The 12,798-nt window shown below is 45.9% G+C and overlaps 1 protein-coding gene across 1 annotated transcript in view; it reads right to left on the minus strand.

Moving 5' to 3' along the window:
• Window positions 1-12,365, minus strand: part of HHAT (hedgehog acyltransferase) — a 188,276-nt gene extending 175,911 nt beyond the window's left edge. Inside the window, exons 1-2 of the mRNA XM_090135107.1 lie at window positions 11,505-12,365; window positions 32-117 (exon numbers count right to left, since the gene is read on the minus strand). The gene's annotated coding sequence lies outside the window, so the exon portion shown is untranslated. The remainder of the gene's footprint in view (window positions 1-31; window positions 118-11,504) is intronic.
• Window positions 12,366-12,798: the final 433 nt, after the last annotated feature.

Genomic DNA, 12,798 nt, shown 5'->3' on the forward strand with positions numbered 1-12,798 from the left:
CTCAGAGTTAGTGATTAGTGTTATCACTGACCTGCAGAGGAATCCTGGAGGGAGCCTCATCCAATTCTGAGATGTGGACACAAAGGCTTTCAGCACAGATTGACTGCGATGGCCTGGCTGAAAAAAGAAAGATGCTTTCCTTGAGTTTGTACCCATTTTGAGTCTTTTATGGTTAACTCAGAGCTTTTCTTTCATTGAGCCTAGTGTTGTCATAATTTTCACTGCATTAATCTCTAGAGTTCAAATCCCCCCTTTTAACATGACACTTTGGATGTTAGATGACAAGTGTTAATATTCATTATTCTACTGAGCTATAAATATCCTGAGGTATAGCAACTTACTGGAAAGGACACAACCGAAATCATTTCCTCAGCCTTGTGCTTATGTTCAGATCTTAATTACAGATAAGATCTTTCACATACTGAAATGTGCTTGTTGCACTTTTTTGACATTTAGTTCACTTAGGCACTTTTATTTTAGTAAATACTTGTAAAGTTAAAATAGTCAGACGTTCCTGTTCACAGTAGGTGACTTGCACATGTATATTTGTGTTCAGTCTACACACCATTCTCCTGTTGCAGTACATGAAGAAAAGCAATCATTTCAGAAGCTATTGGAGTTTCCCTACTGAATTTTTCTTACAGATTATTCTTCTAGCAAGATCTTACTTGCAATGTGTTTTCCCATCAGAGGTGTGCCAGATTTTTGGGGCAATGCTGAACAAAGGTCTCACCACCTTTGTAACACTAAACAGCATTTAGTCTCTTTCATAAACTTGTTAGCCTGTAAATCTGAGATGTTCCACACCCTCTGCATTCCTATGTCGCATACTAAGAGCCTCTTCTTTAATTACAAGGTGTGGCATATCTGGACAAGAGACAGCTAATCCTCCAGATGTGTGTGTGTGTGTTATTTACATTCACCCTAGAATTTCTCCTGTATGCAAAGCTTTGGCTCTGAGTTGCAAATGTTAAAGCTCACCAACAAAATCTCTAGCTTATGGCCATGTTTTGTATCATTTAATATTCTGGTTCGCTAACATTAAGTGGAAGTGCTCTGAGCACATCAGATTGAGATCTAAATGTTGGGAGGTATGGGGATCTAGGAGTTTGGTTCATGCTGGTAACTAGTAACAAAACTTCGGCTGTCTGCAAACCTAAAACTTCAACCCAAGTTGCATGAGCATCACAGGACCAGCCCTGCACAGCAGCAGAGCTAAACATGAGTGTGACTGTCATCAGTGGCTGAAGCACACCACATCCATCACCACCGCCCAGTGCAGGGGAGGACAGACACTCCCCTGGACCCATGCCTGTCATGCTCGCCAGGCCATTTCCTCACCCCTGTCCAAGTCTGTCACCCTCCGTGCTTCCCACATCCCACAGCTTCAGGAAATCCAAAAAGCCTCAGCCGCACATGCCTCCTCCCCTCCTTTCCCTTGAAATATTCCTCTTGTTCAAGGGCTTCACTCCTGAGAAACGCCCTTTCAGCACCACCCTTTCATGGGCTACCACTGTGTGGACAGTGCTTGGCTGCTATGGGTGGTGGGCAGCGGCTACTAAAGGAAGCCACCATGGGACAGGCTCTCCACCACAGACCTATCCTTACACAGAGGACTCCCCTCTGTAACTGACCAATTGTTCACCATCTAGCAAAGAGAATTTTCAGAGAAAGAAAATCCAGATAATTCTGGACTCCACATAAAAAGGAGCACCTCTGCCTGTTTTCACACATGGCCTTAGGCAGACAGCTAGGATCTATACAACTCGGTTCTTCCTTCTGGCTCAGCCCCTCCGAAAGGGCCTTCTGGCTGGAATTCACTGCACAGAGTGTCCGTGGTGAGGTGGTAGCAGTGGGGCTGGCTGCAGTGACCTCTAAGGAGAGGCCAGAGGAGCTCCATGCCAGGCACAGCCACCTCCAATGGCCCCACCACAGGGCACAGTGTCAAGATGGCAGCACCTTGGGGAATAAGTATTCAATAAATGGTAAAGCTCTATACAGGCAGAGAAGAAAAGTGTGAGAACCAGCCCTGCGAACCTCACAGTTAGGAAAGAATGATGGGAGGAGATGCTCCAGGTACTAGAAGAGGCATTCCCTTGCAGCCCGTGGAGAGGACCATGCTGGAGCAATCTGTGACAGACTGCAGCCCATGCAAAGGACCCCCGCAGGGTAACAGTGGGAGGAAGAAGGAGCGGCAGGGACAAATTGCTATGGACTGATCACAACCCCCATTCCCACCCTCCTTGAGCTGCTTGGAGAGGGGGCAGAGAGAGAGCTGAGAATGAAGTTGAGCCTAGGAGCTGAGCTGAAGAGAAAGGAAGGGAACATGCTGTTTTAATTGTTCTCTTTTTTCACTATCCAAATATATTTTGATAGGCAATACATTAAACTAATTTTCCTCAAGTCAAGATTGCTTGCCAGTTACTGGCACTGGCAAAGCTATCTCCCTCTCTTTATCTTGATGCACGAGTTTTTTTTCCATCTTATGTTTCCCTCTGGCTCTGGGTGGGCACCTGGCAGCCAGCTGAGGTCAGCTCACCACAGTCACATGCTGGAGAAGCCATAGAAAGGAGAGAGGGCAAAAAGAAGAGTTATCCTGGCACTGAGGTCCATGCCTGGAGCTCATGATGCTTCCCTTATGAACTGAGCCATTATCTGAGGATTGCTCTGTACACAGAGCCCCATTTCAACACAAGCTCATCATGAGGTTGAATTGTGGGTTGGGAAACTAGTTATTTGCAAGGACAAGGCTACCCGTGCCTACCGCCCAGAGATAGCATTCTTAAGTAGGACAGAATCTTTCCTGAAGCAGTCCAAGGAAAGTTCACTGAAAGGAGGGATCCTGCATGAAAGAAATGAGAAGAGGCACAGATCAGAAATTAGCAGCTTAACTGAAAGACTATGAAAAGCCCCTCTTCAGGGTTGCTAGGAACACTAGTACAAAACGCTGGCATGGGTTTTAGCTCATATCCTTAGCTAACCAGTGCACATGGTGTTGGCAGATGCAGCATTACCATGCTGATATGCTGCCCTTTCTGTCTCAGGCTGCCTTACCTCAACTTCCCATTACACTGCCCAAGAGTGCCAGGCAAACACATAATCAGCCCCCACTTCAACATCTGAATGCAGCAGAAAATTAATGCAAAAAGAAGAAATGCAAAAAAGAGATCATCTCTGGACATAGCCCAGACAAAACGTAACTTGCCATAACATAGCCATGAAAGGCACTGCTAGCAAAACACCCTGGCATGTTACAGCATCCTCCCAACTTGTACAAAAGCTGCTTTCTTGCTGATCTCAGTTTACTCTATTTCCAAGCATAACTGAAGTGTGTTTTGTTTTTCTTTATGGGTCACCTGGCCTCCCAGTAGGTGTTCTGGGCCACCATTAACGTTGGGTAAGACAAAGCTCTTAAACTTCTCCTTTTTGCAGAGCTTTTTCTCTCACCTTTTATTAGCTAATCTGCAGAAGCTGCAGATGTACAGGTCCTTTCCTGAAGCAGTCCCCAAATAACCAACTCCCAGAACTACCCACAACAAGTCAGGGGCTGCAGAAGGCAGACAGTATCACCAGCATTGTCCCAGCTCCTCCAAGCCTCCCCTTGGTATCCCAACAGCAATACTGGGTGGGAAATGAACTCGTACACAAAATTCACTTGTAAAACTCAATTGTGAAGTTTCTGAGTGGAAAAAAAAAGTAGACTCAGAATGACAGTCTTTGTAGACAAAACTGCTTCCTTCCAGTTTCTCCAGCTTCACCTGCTTCCCATGCTTGACGCAGCAAAAAATCCCATAAGCAGCTCATCTATTCATACTCAGGAACTGCTTTTGTTACTAATGTGCATAATCTGGATGAAAAAGTCATCAAAACCTTAGTGCATTCCTGAATCTGTATCCTGTCATATTCATTGTAGAAAGCGTAGGAAAAAAGAATCAAGTTTGATGCAAAAACTTGACTTATCTTATCCATGCATGTAGGGAGTATGGAATAATAAGTCTGCAAGGGAAGTCAGTCACCCAATTCATCAGGACCATCTGGCTCATGAAGCAAGAAAAAGGGAACTGTTATTAAAGATGCTCAGAAAGATGCGCTTAAAGTAAGGACTCTGCTTCTGTGGAACAAGGACTAATTCTTAGGTATGGAAAAGCACCACTGGGGAGAAGGCTGGCTCAAGGGGAACCAAAGGAAGCGTGATGTGAAATTGGAGGTGAAATGAATGGAAAAATCTAATGAGAAACTACCTGTCCATGGATGGAGTCAGAGGGGAGAGAGGCAGCAAATTTCATGAAAATGTTAATTTGTGTCCCAGTTACACCACATTTTTCCCCCTCCTGCCATCACCACATTCTCTAGTTTGCATACAACATCCAGCAATGAGCTCTTGATGGGAGAAAGCACCTGTGCTATTTGCTCAACTTTGCACCTGCTCCACAAGTGAAGATGATCAACAGGCCACAGCTCATCACTTGGGAGCCCATCAGCCCCAAATCTTGATGTTATTCTGCAACTGTTCAAGTTTACAACCAGCAGGGTGATGTAGAAGTAACTGCTGAAGTAATTGCTTTGTGAACCTACAATAGTGCCGGAGGGTTGCTAACATATCTGTAATCATCATTTACAGTGTCAAAAGCAAATTTCTGGATCACAGCTGCCTGTGCTGTCTCAATGCTTTGCAGCTGACAAACTAGAGGAAGCACTTGTGTAGCTCCTAGAAGGTGGTTGTATCATGCAGATGGTCTGGGCTCGCTTCTGGCCACCTCTGTCCTCATCATACCTGAATCCAATCCTTGCTGCTTGTACAGAAACCAGGGAAAATAGGGGAGGATATATGGGGAGAAACAGCATAGGGAAAAATAGCCACCATTCATACTCTTTCATTCAAGATACCCAGTGCTTTTTCTAATTGCTGATCACTGCCCTAGAGAAAAAGCAAAACAAAAAAGCTCTGATGCACTATCTCTATCTCTTGGCAGATGCTTCTACAGCAGCACAAGTCAGAAACAAATGAGCTGTATTTCAGCCTGCCCACTGCAGAGATACAAAAATTGGACCTGGATTCAAATCTCTGCCTGCAAAATCATGGCTTCAAGCCTACTGCTGGCTTAACTTTGGATTAAAACTCCTAGACTTGTCCTTTCCTAAATTAAAAAAATCCACTAGTTAGAGACTTAACAAATGGTTTGAACCAGGATTTCACAATGAATATGTGATGATTAACTGCAGGATCATAGAGATTAAAGGTGGGAAAGAGCTATGAGATCATTGCAGCCCAGTGGCAGCTGTGGGATTGTTCTCCACAGCGTTTCTCCCTGCACCTTGTCCAGGCTAGTTGGAAGTGGCTCAAGCAAAGGCTCTCCCAGCTTCTTCCTGGAGGCTGTTCCACACTCAAACAGATCTCGCTGATATTTATTTGATATTTAATTTCATCTGGCTCCACTCTATAGCCAAGAGTCTTCTTAAATAGTCCTTTTTATCCCCACGGCTGTCTTCATGTTACTCACATCTATTTTTCTGTTTGCTTTCATTTCCTGCAAGCAAGATCAGCAGAGAATAAATAGCACACTTCCCATGTATGCCATACCCTTTCCAACCTCCACAAAACCAGCCAAGCCTTTCACTGGACATGCAACATTGACAGTTGTTGCTTTGACACACCACGTCATCTCCTGCTCCCCCTTTTGGCTCTTCATGAGGCATCAGAGCGACAGAGAGCAGGACCCGCCAATTAATGAGATGTAAAGATGCAGGAAAGGTTTGCTAGAGGTAATTGTCTGTGACAGCTTAGCATGATGGAGATAGATGCACAGCCGACACGAGGCCCCAGGATGGCTCCAGGACAGCTCCTGCTCTAAGCTGGGTCTGTAGGTTTTCCTCCTCTTAACAGCACTGCAGGATGGTTTTTGGCATCACGTGCTGCCCTGGTGTCGGTAAGAGGCAGCCTGATCCAACCATACTGCACAGAACAGCACGCTGCAACCAAATCCACAGGCTGAGGCCAGGAAAAATAAGTTCCTCTCTTCAAGTCACGTTAATGGAATATTTTATGCTGGACTAGGATCAGACATTGTAAGGTAGACATTGTCTAATACACAGAAAGATGCGGGATGAACACACGCCAAAGTGAGCAGCCCTAATGACCCTTGCTTTAGAGAGCCCAGAGACAAGACAGAACACAGCCCGGACTCCAGGAAGCAACCCAACAAATGCATGCACATGTGCATGTCCTCCAACGAGCTCTCACAGCCTCCCCAGCACACCAGGCACAGCCTACACAACCACAGGCAGCTGCCTTTTGAGGCAGTTCAAGTTCCCGTTCAGAGAAAACAGTGGCGTAGCAGTGATGCGGCTGCACACACAGTTTTCACTCTGAGAGCTATCACAAATGTGAGTGCCTGGCGTTGATCACAGCACTTTTGAATTTTCTAAATTCCCTGCTTACTGAAGAGTGAAATTAGACTCACGCTCACAACTTGCGGAAAGCAGCTCAGAGCAGGTAGCAGAGGGGATGGTGCACAGAGAATGAAAAAAAAAGACAACTGTGGTTGCAGAAAAATGTATTCCAGCAACACACATAGCTTTAGTAAAGTTCAGACTGGGAATCTGCATATGGAAATTATTTTTGAAGGTACTCGTATTAACATCTTGAATGGCACTCTTAAGAAATTACAGCAGTTTGGGAGAGATAAATGAGCTCTGTGAAAACAGAAGCTGCTCTAAGTGATTCCCCAAAGCAGGATCAGGGCATGCACCATGGCAGACCTCTTCTATACTCTGGTATAGGCTAGGGAAATTTTGGAGGAGTTTCTCTTCTGCTTCAAAGCAGAAGGTCTGGCAGCAGCTCTTGCCCACTGATGTATAATTTGAAAGAGATAAGTCAAAGCAATGTTGATGCAAAATTAAGAATACTAGTTGAGGCTGTAACTCAGTCACTACCGTTCCACCTCCAGTTTCCCCGTTTTCCAAGGCACTTCTTATACAAGAGTGAAATGAGGATGATGGGATGAGTCCAGAGGAGAGCCACAAAGATGCTCAGAGGGCTGAAAAACCTCTCCTGTGAAGAAAAATTGATGCAATTGGGCTTACTTAGCTTGGAGAAGAGAAGGCTGCAGGCAGACCTCTTTATGGCCTCCCAGTTACTTGAGGAGAGCTTATAAGCAGGAGGGGGAACCAAGTTTTTACAAGGCCTGAGAATGATCGGACAAGGAGGAATGGTTTTAAACTAAAAGAAAGGGAAATTTGGATTAGACATTTGGAAGAAATTCTTTACTCAGAGGGTAGTGAGGCCTTGGCACAGCTGCCCAGAAAAGCTGTGGTGTCCCATCCCTGCAGGTGCTCAAGGCCAGGCTGGACAGGGCCCTGGGCAGCCTGACCTGGGGGGAACAGCCTGCCTATGGCTGGGGCTCCATAGGCTTTAAGATTCCTTCCAACTCAACCATTCCAGGATTCTGTGAAGTAGCAGAGCCTGTTTGCTCATGCAAGTAGCGCAATTTGATGGACACTGGCCATTATATATGGTGGATTCATTATATGGTACATAAAGAGAGGGGCAAGCCATCTTCTGAAGCCATGGTTGAAACAGGCTCTGGCAATAGACCCGATGGTGCCTTTGCAAAGCCCACAGTAAGCACCACTACAGATGCCAGGAAAGATTTTTCACGTGTATGGTGAATTTCATTTGCTACTGACAGAAGAGACTGCCTCAAAACCCCTGTGCTGTGCACTGTGAGGACAGGATTGAAGTGCTGGGGGCTGACAAAACCCAGCACTTCTAAACCTGTGGGGAGCTCACCTAAGAGTCTTGCTTTTACAGCTCTTGCTTTTTAAATTTTCATCAGTGCCCTTGCGTGGTGTTTTATGTTGTCAGACTACAAAGAGGCATTTTCTGCTGCTAAGAAGAAACAATCTTCTTAAATCAGTTTTTTTTTGTTTTGTTTTTTAATGAAATGAATGAATGTAAAGCATTACCTCCGCAACACTCCCTGCCACCAAATCCATCAGCAGCCTTTGTGCTTCCACGGCCGTATTCTGCTTATAAAAACAGTTCCACCTTCTCTGCTGCTATGCTAAAGGCTCAAACAAATGTCAGAAACTGACTGGCAGACAGCAGTGTGCAGAATCTGGCTGTTAAGGGCTGTCAGGCACACAAAGTAAACAAAAGAACAGACCTATGCCATTTTTCCTCTCAAAATCTCCTTCAACAGCAACTCTTATTTTAGACACCACTTATGCAGGGAGGTGTAACACAACAGCAATGGGTTTTAAATGTAAAGAGTCTCATTAGTTTTGATAAATGTTTCTCTGATAACCTTATTATTACTATCAAAGGCATAAAACCTAAACAACATTGTTTTTTGTAACAGTATGAGTTATGGCTCTGTAAAACAACCACGGCCATTTCAGAAGCACAGAATGTTACTGCAATGATGCTTCTGCCCATTCCCTCTCCCGTTCCCTCTAGCAGAGGTCCTGCAGCCTTTCTACCCATGCACAACCATGACCGAGCAGCAGAATCTTCTGTGCTCTTTGCTCATTTTCCTACACCTCTCTCCTTGCTGAGGCTGTGCTGAATACAAACATCTGGGAGAAGCATATCCAGGTTTTGCAGAAGTAAACAGTGGATGAGAGCATACACAGCTCCCTGCCACAGCGCAGAGTGCCTGCAGGGCTGGCAGAGTTGGGATTTGCTCTCCCATCCTGCCAGGGACTCTTGATCTGAGGGAGGCAGGAGAGCTGCATTTGCAGGTTAGGTTTTAAATCCCTCTTTCTGACAGCGAGATGCTGTGCATCTGACAGACATCTGACCCAGGGGATGATCAGCTTTGAAAAACCTTCCCCGGGATATTTTCGCTTCCTTTTTTCTCTGCATTTCTCCAGCTCCCAGGGAGGGTAACTTTCATCAGCCAAAAACCAGGCAGAAGGGGGGAGGAGGAAAGAGAGGTGCGTGGGCAGCCGGGCCGCAGGTGGGCACAGCACAGGCAGGCAGCAGAGAGCAGCTCATGAACCCACAGGTTTTGCAAATGCCGCAGGCAGAGCAGACAAGCAAGGAGGGAGAGCAGGGCTGCATGCCCAGGAGCATCCAGGCAGAGCTTGTATCAACACCTCACACCATTAAAGTGGGACAAGTCACCAATGTGCCCACAGGCACGTCAGGAAGACTTGGCCCTGAATTTCCCAGGGCTGTTCCATTAGCGAGGGAGAACTGCACTCCCCTTGCCACGATGCAATGACCCAGTCCAGAGGAACGTACCTGCAGCATGGCTGCACCCAAACATTGAGGCATTTGGAATTATTCATATTCTTTGCACTTTAAAGCTGTGGATGGTCTATTTCTTTCATTGTTTGTCTGGTTCTACCTGGAAATCAGAGGTATGCAACACGCAACTGAATATGTCAAGGTATCTGAAGGCTCGAAATGCACAATGCAATACTATAATATAGCCCTTTGTTATGCTAATTATTCCTTCCCAGCTGCTCCTGCAATGAGTGCCAGGGCGACCTATCAAATGAGAACAAAACCTCCAGGCAAGCTTGCTGCTGCGTGGTCCCTTACCTCTGAGCCAGAGGGGCTGTGGCTGCCACTGCTCCAGCACCTACAAACAAAGCAGAGGTGGAACAAAACAATTCCATATCTCAGCTTCACTGCCACTGGGAGCGCAAACCAGGAATTAAAAAATGATACCCTCCTGACAGTCAGGTTGCCAGGATTTATGCTTTCCCTCAGGTCCCTTTCCCCTCCATATACGTCTTCTCAGCACTTGAGTAAAGGGGAAGGAGGAGGCAAAGTGAGAAAGCACCCAGGCAAACCCTGTGGGCTCGGTCAAGATCATTAATTTTGGTACCCACTGGGATTTTCTGAGTGTGGGTGTCATATTGATGACAGCCTGAAAATGTCATAGTTGTATTATCTAAATTAAGTTTACAAATAGTATTAGAAAAGTAAGGTTCATATATCTAAATTCAAAAGAACAATCTGATTGCCTATTTGATTGCCTATTACTTATGTTAATATTCAGTTAAAAGAGATCTGTCTTGTCCTGTGTTACTAGAGTCTCAGAAGATATTTTATTGGTAGCACATAGAAATATTCAGAGGAAAGGAGTTTTAGCAGCCAGAGGGGGACTGCCAGCAGCTCCAAAAACCACTGGGAACACAGGGCAAGTTCATTAGCTGGATGTCTGTTTCACAACAGTCACTAGTGAAGTACCTCAGAAGCCTCAGAATTAGCAAAAGAGGTGCTTTGAGTGGGTAAATTCATATGATAAAAAATGCTCACCTCATCCTGCATGTGGAACAAGTAAAATGATCTGACAGGAGCTTATGCCCTACTCACAGTTGAAGATTTTCCTCATGACTGATGACTGTAGGGGCTATTTTGAAGTTTATCTGCTGGAGCAATTCTACAATGAAGGTACACTTCCCAGTTGCAGTGACATTACACATCTTACTTCTCACAGCAAACACAAAATGAAGTTTGCCACCATTACACTAATTGCTCTCCTGGTAAACCAAAATCCAAGCTGTCAAGCAGAGAAAGGGGTCGAAGAAGGAACAAAGCACATTCAGCCTCCAAAGACTGAAAAATTATTCAAAACATATTTTCAGGATAATTATTACAGATTCAGAAATGTAGGTCATCTCGGTCATACTTGTTGAGACACGCAGAAGAGAGATTCGGGGAAAACACACTGAAAGTATATCACACTTAAATGGCAGAAACAAAATATAGGCACACTATCTAATGATTCCTAATAGAAAGGCCAACTGTGTTTCAAGCCAAAACCACGCAGCCTCACTCAGCCATACGGCTGAGAGGATGTGGCTGGTACATGGGGCCTGGCCACACAGTGAGTATAGGAGATTTTGTCCCAAAAGAGCAATAGATGGAAGCAAAGAAATTTGCTAGGATTTTCAGTGTTGACAGAAAAGTGAAAACCCTGCATTAGGAATACGAGGGGATGAGCAGAGGGTGGAAACACCATTGAGAAGTGCTGTCACGCCTTCTGGGTAAGCAGAGTCCTGGTGGCTGCAGGCCAGGCTCCTAGGGAGCCCTGCTATCCTGTCACCTCCTCCACAACTGCCAGAGCCTTCAGTTCTTTCAGGAGGCAGACAGCCCACAGTATGGAACGATGAGCCTAGCAGACCGTGCCAGAGGGAAAACACCACTGCAAGAGTCAGGAGCGAGAGGATTGACCTTGATGAGACAGGCCATTTATCTTACTTCTGCAGTCCTGGCATGACAGATTGGATGCTCCCTGCAGTAAATTGGACAATGATGCTGTACTAATTGAGAGGAATTGCTAGCCTTAGAAAATAAGTTGTTTTTCAAATTCAACATCTCACTGCTTTGTGATTTAGTCGGGGTTTTCTATTTTTCTTTGTTTCTGCTGAATATGCCCGCTTCTGAGCACACGCAGACCACAGCCATGACTTCTCCTTGTGCCCCTGTGTTCCTCAGAAGGGGAACTCAAGCACAGACATTAAAAGAAGTTAAAGTACTTGCTTACCTGCCCTTCCAGCTGTATTTGGTGAGAAAATTTCACATACTTTGCAGCCTGCACCATTTTTGCAAAGCAGAGGAGCTCAAACTCCACCTTCCCCAAGGCTAGGCCTATTTCCTCCACCTGACTTAAAGGGTAGGGAGGGCAGCCATAGGCCAGCTACAGCCCCAGGTGCAGCCATTTTTGCATGATTACAGCCCTGGCGTTTAATCCAGCCTTCTACACCTGACCACAGCTCCCTGTTGCAAAGCTTAGTGTGGAGTTCAATCTGGTCTCCCAGTCAGAGCTGCTCTGCGCTTTCTGTGGAGGAGCAAAGGCCTCATATTAAGGCTCTCGGCCCCAGGGCTGATTGGTGTTGGTTTCACCACACAGACCTGGCCCTCCACTGTAGCTCACGTGGTCGGCCCTCAGCTGAGCAGGATTAGCTGTGTGAAAGCACCAGGCACCCTGCCACAGCCGTGTTTACACTACAGCAAATGGACCTCACAGAGACAGTTTGCAAACACCACAAGACGAACTTTTGTAAACTCCCTCGGTTTAGTCATCTTTCCCCATCTGTTAGAGAAGTTAAAGTGAGATTGAAAAAACACAGGAAATTACTATGTATTCCAGGCGGCTGCGGCGGAGCGGCTTGGCTGTGACATGGGATGCCTCTCTCCCATCTCCACCGGGATCCTCTCTGGCATGTCCTGGCCGAGCTCTGCAGCCAAGATGATCCCTAGGGGTGCCTCACACAGCTGGGAAAAAGCTGGACCATTGCTGAGAGCCCTGAGCATCTCCCTGAGGTGAGGGCAGCCCTCGCCTCCCAGGCTGCAGAGCAAGGGACACGCAGGGACAAAGGCCAGGTGTCTCTGAGTCACGTTCGCTGAATAAAACTCCACGTGAAATCCTTTTCCCTGGCAATACAGTGCAATCCTTGCACAATTTTTTTGTTTTGTTTTCCGCATATTATGGAAGTACCGATGGAAGCAGGAATCAGCCTGCTGAACAGCAGGAGCAAAGTGTCTTAGGCAGGGAGTGAAATGATCGCCCTGGAGATAAGTTCTTCTCAAAGAGTTCTTCAGGCAGATAGACCGGTACCAAGCTCAGGATGATTCATTAATAGTAGTTATGTACAGAATATATGGATGAAAGGCTTCACATCACTCTGGAAAAGAACGATTTCTTGTAAATGTGTGATAGTAACTGTTCCCAGTATTGGAGCACGCAATGGGAAAAAGGCCTATCTAATCTGGTTTGCACTCTCCATGTGCCATAAATCAAAACAAAACTGAGCTACAAAATCCCTACTAGCCCAAGA

The sequence above is a fragment of the Phasianus colchicus genome, chromosome 2 (genome assembly GCF_987193195.1).
Source record: "Phasianus colchicus chromosome 2, bPhaCol1.hap1.1, whole genome shotgun sequence".
NCBI classification, from domain to species: Eukaryota; Metazoa; Chordata; class Aves; order Galliformes; family Phasianidae; genus Phasianus; species Phasianus colchicus.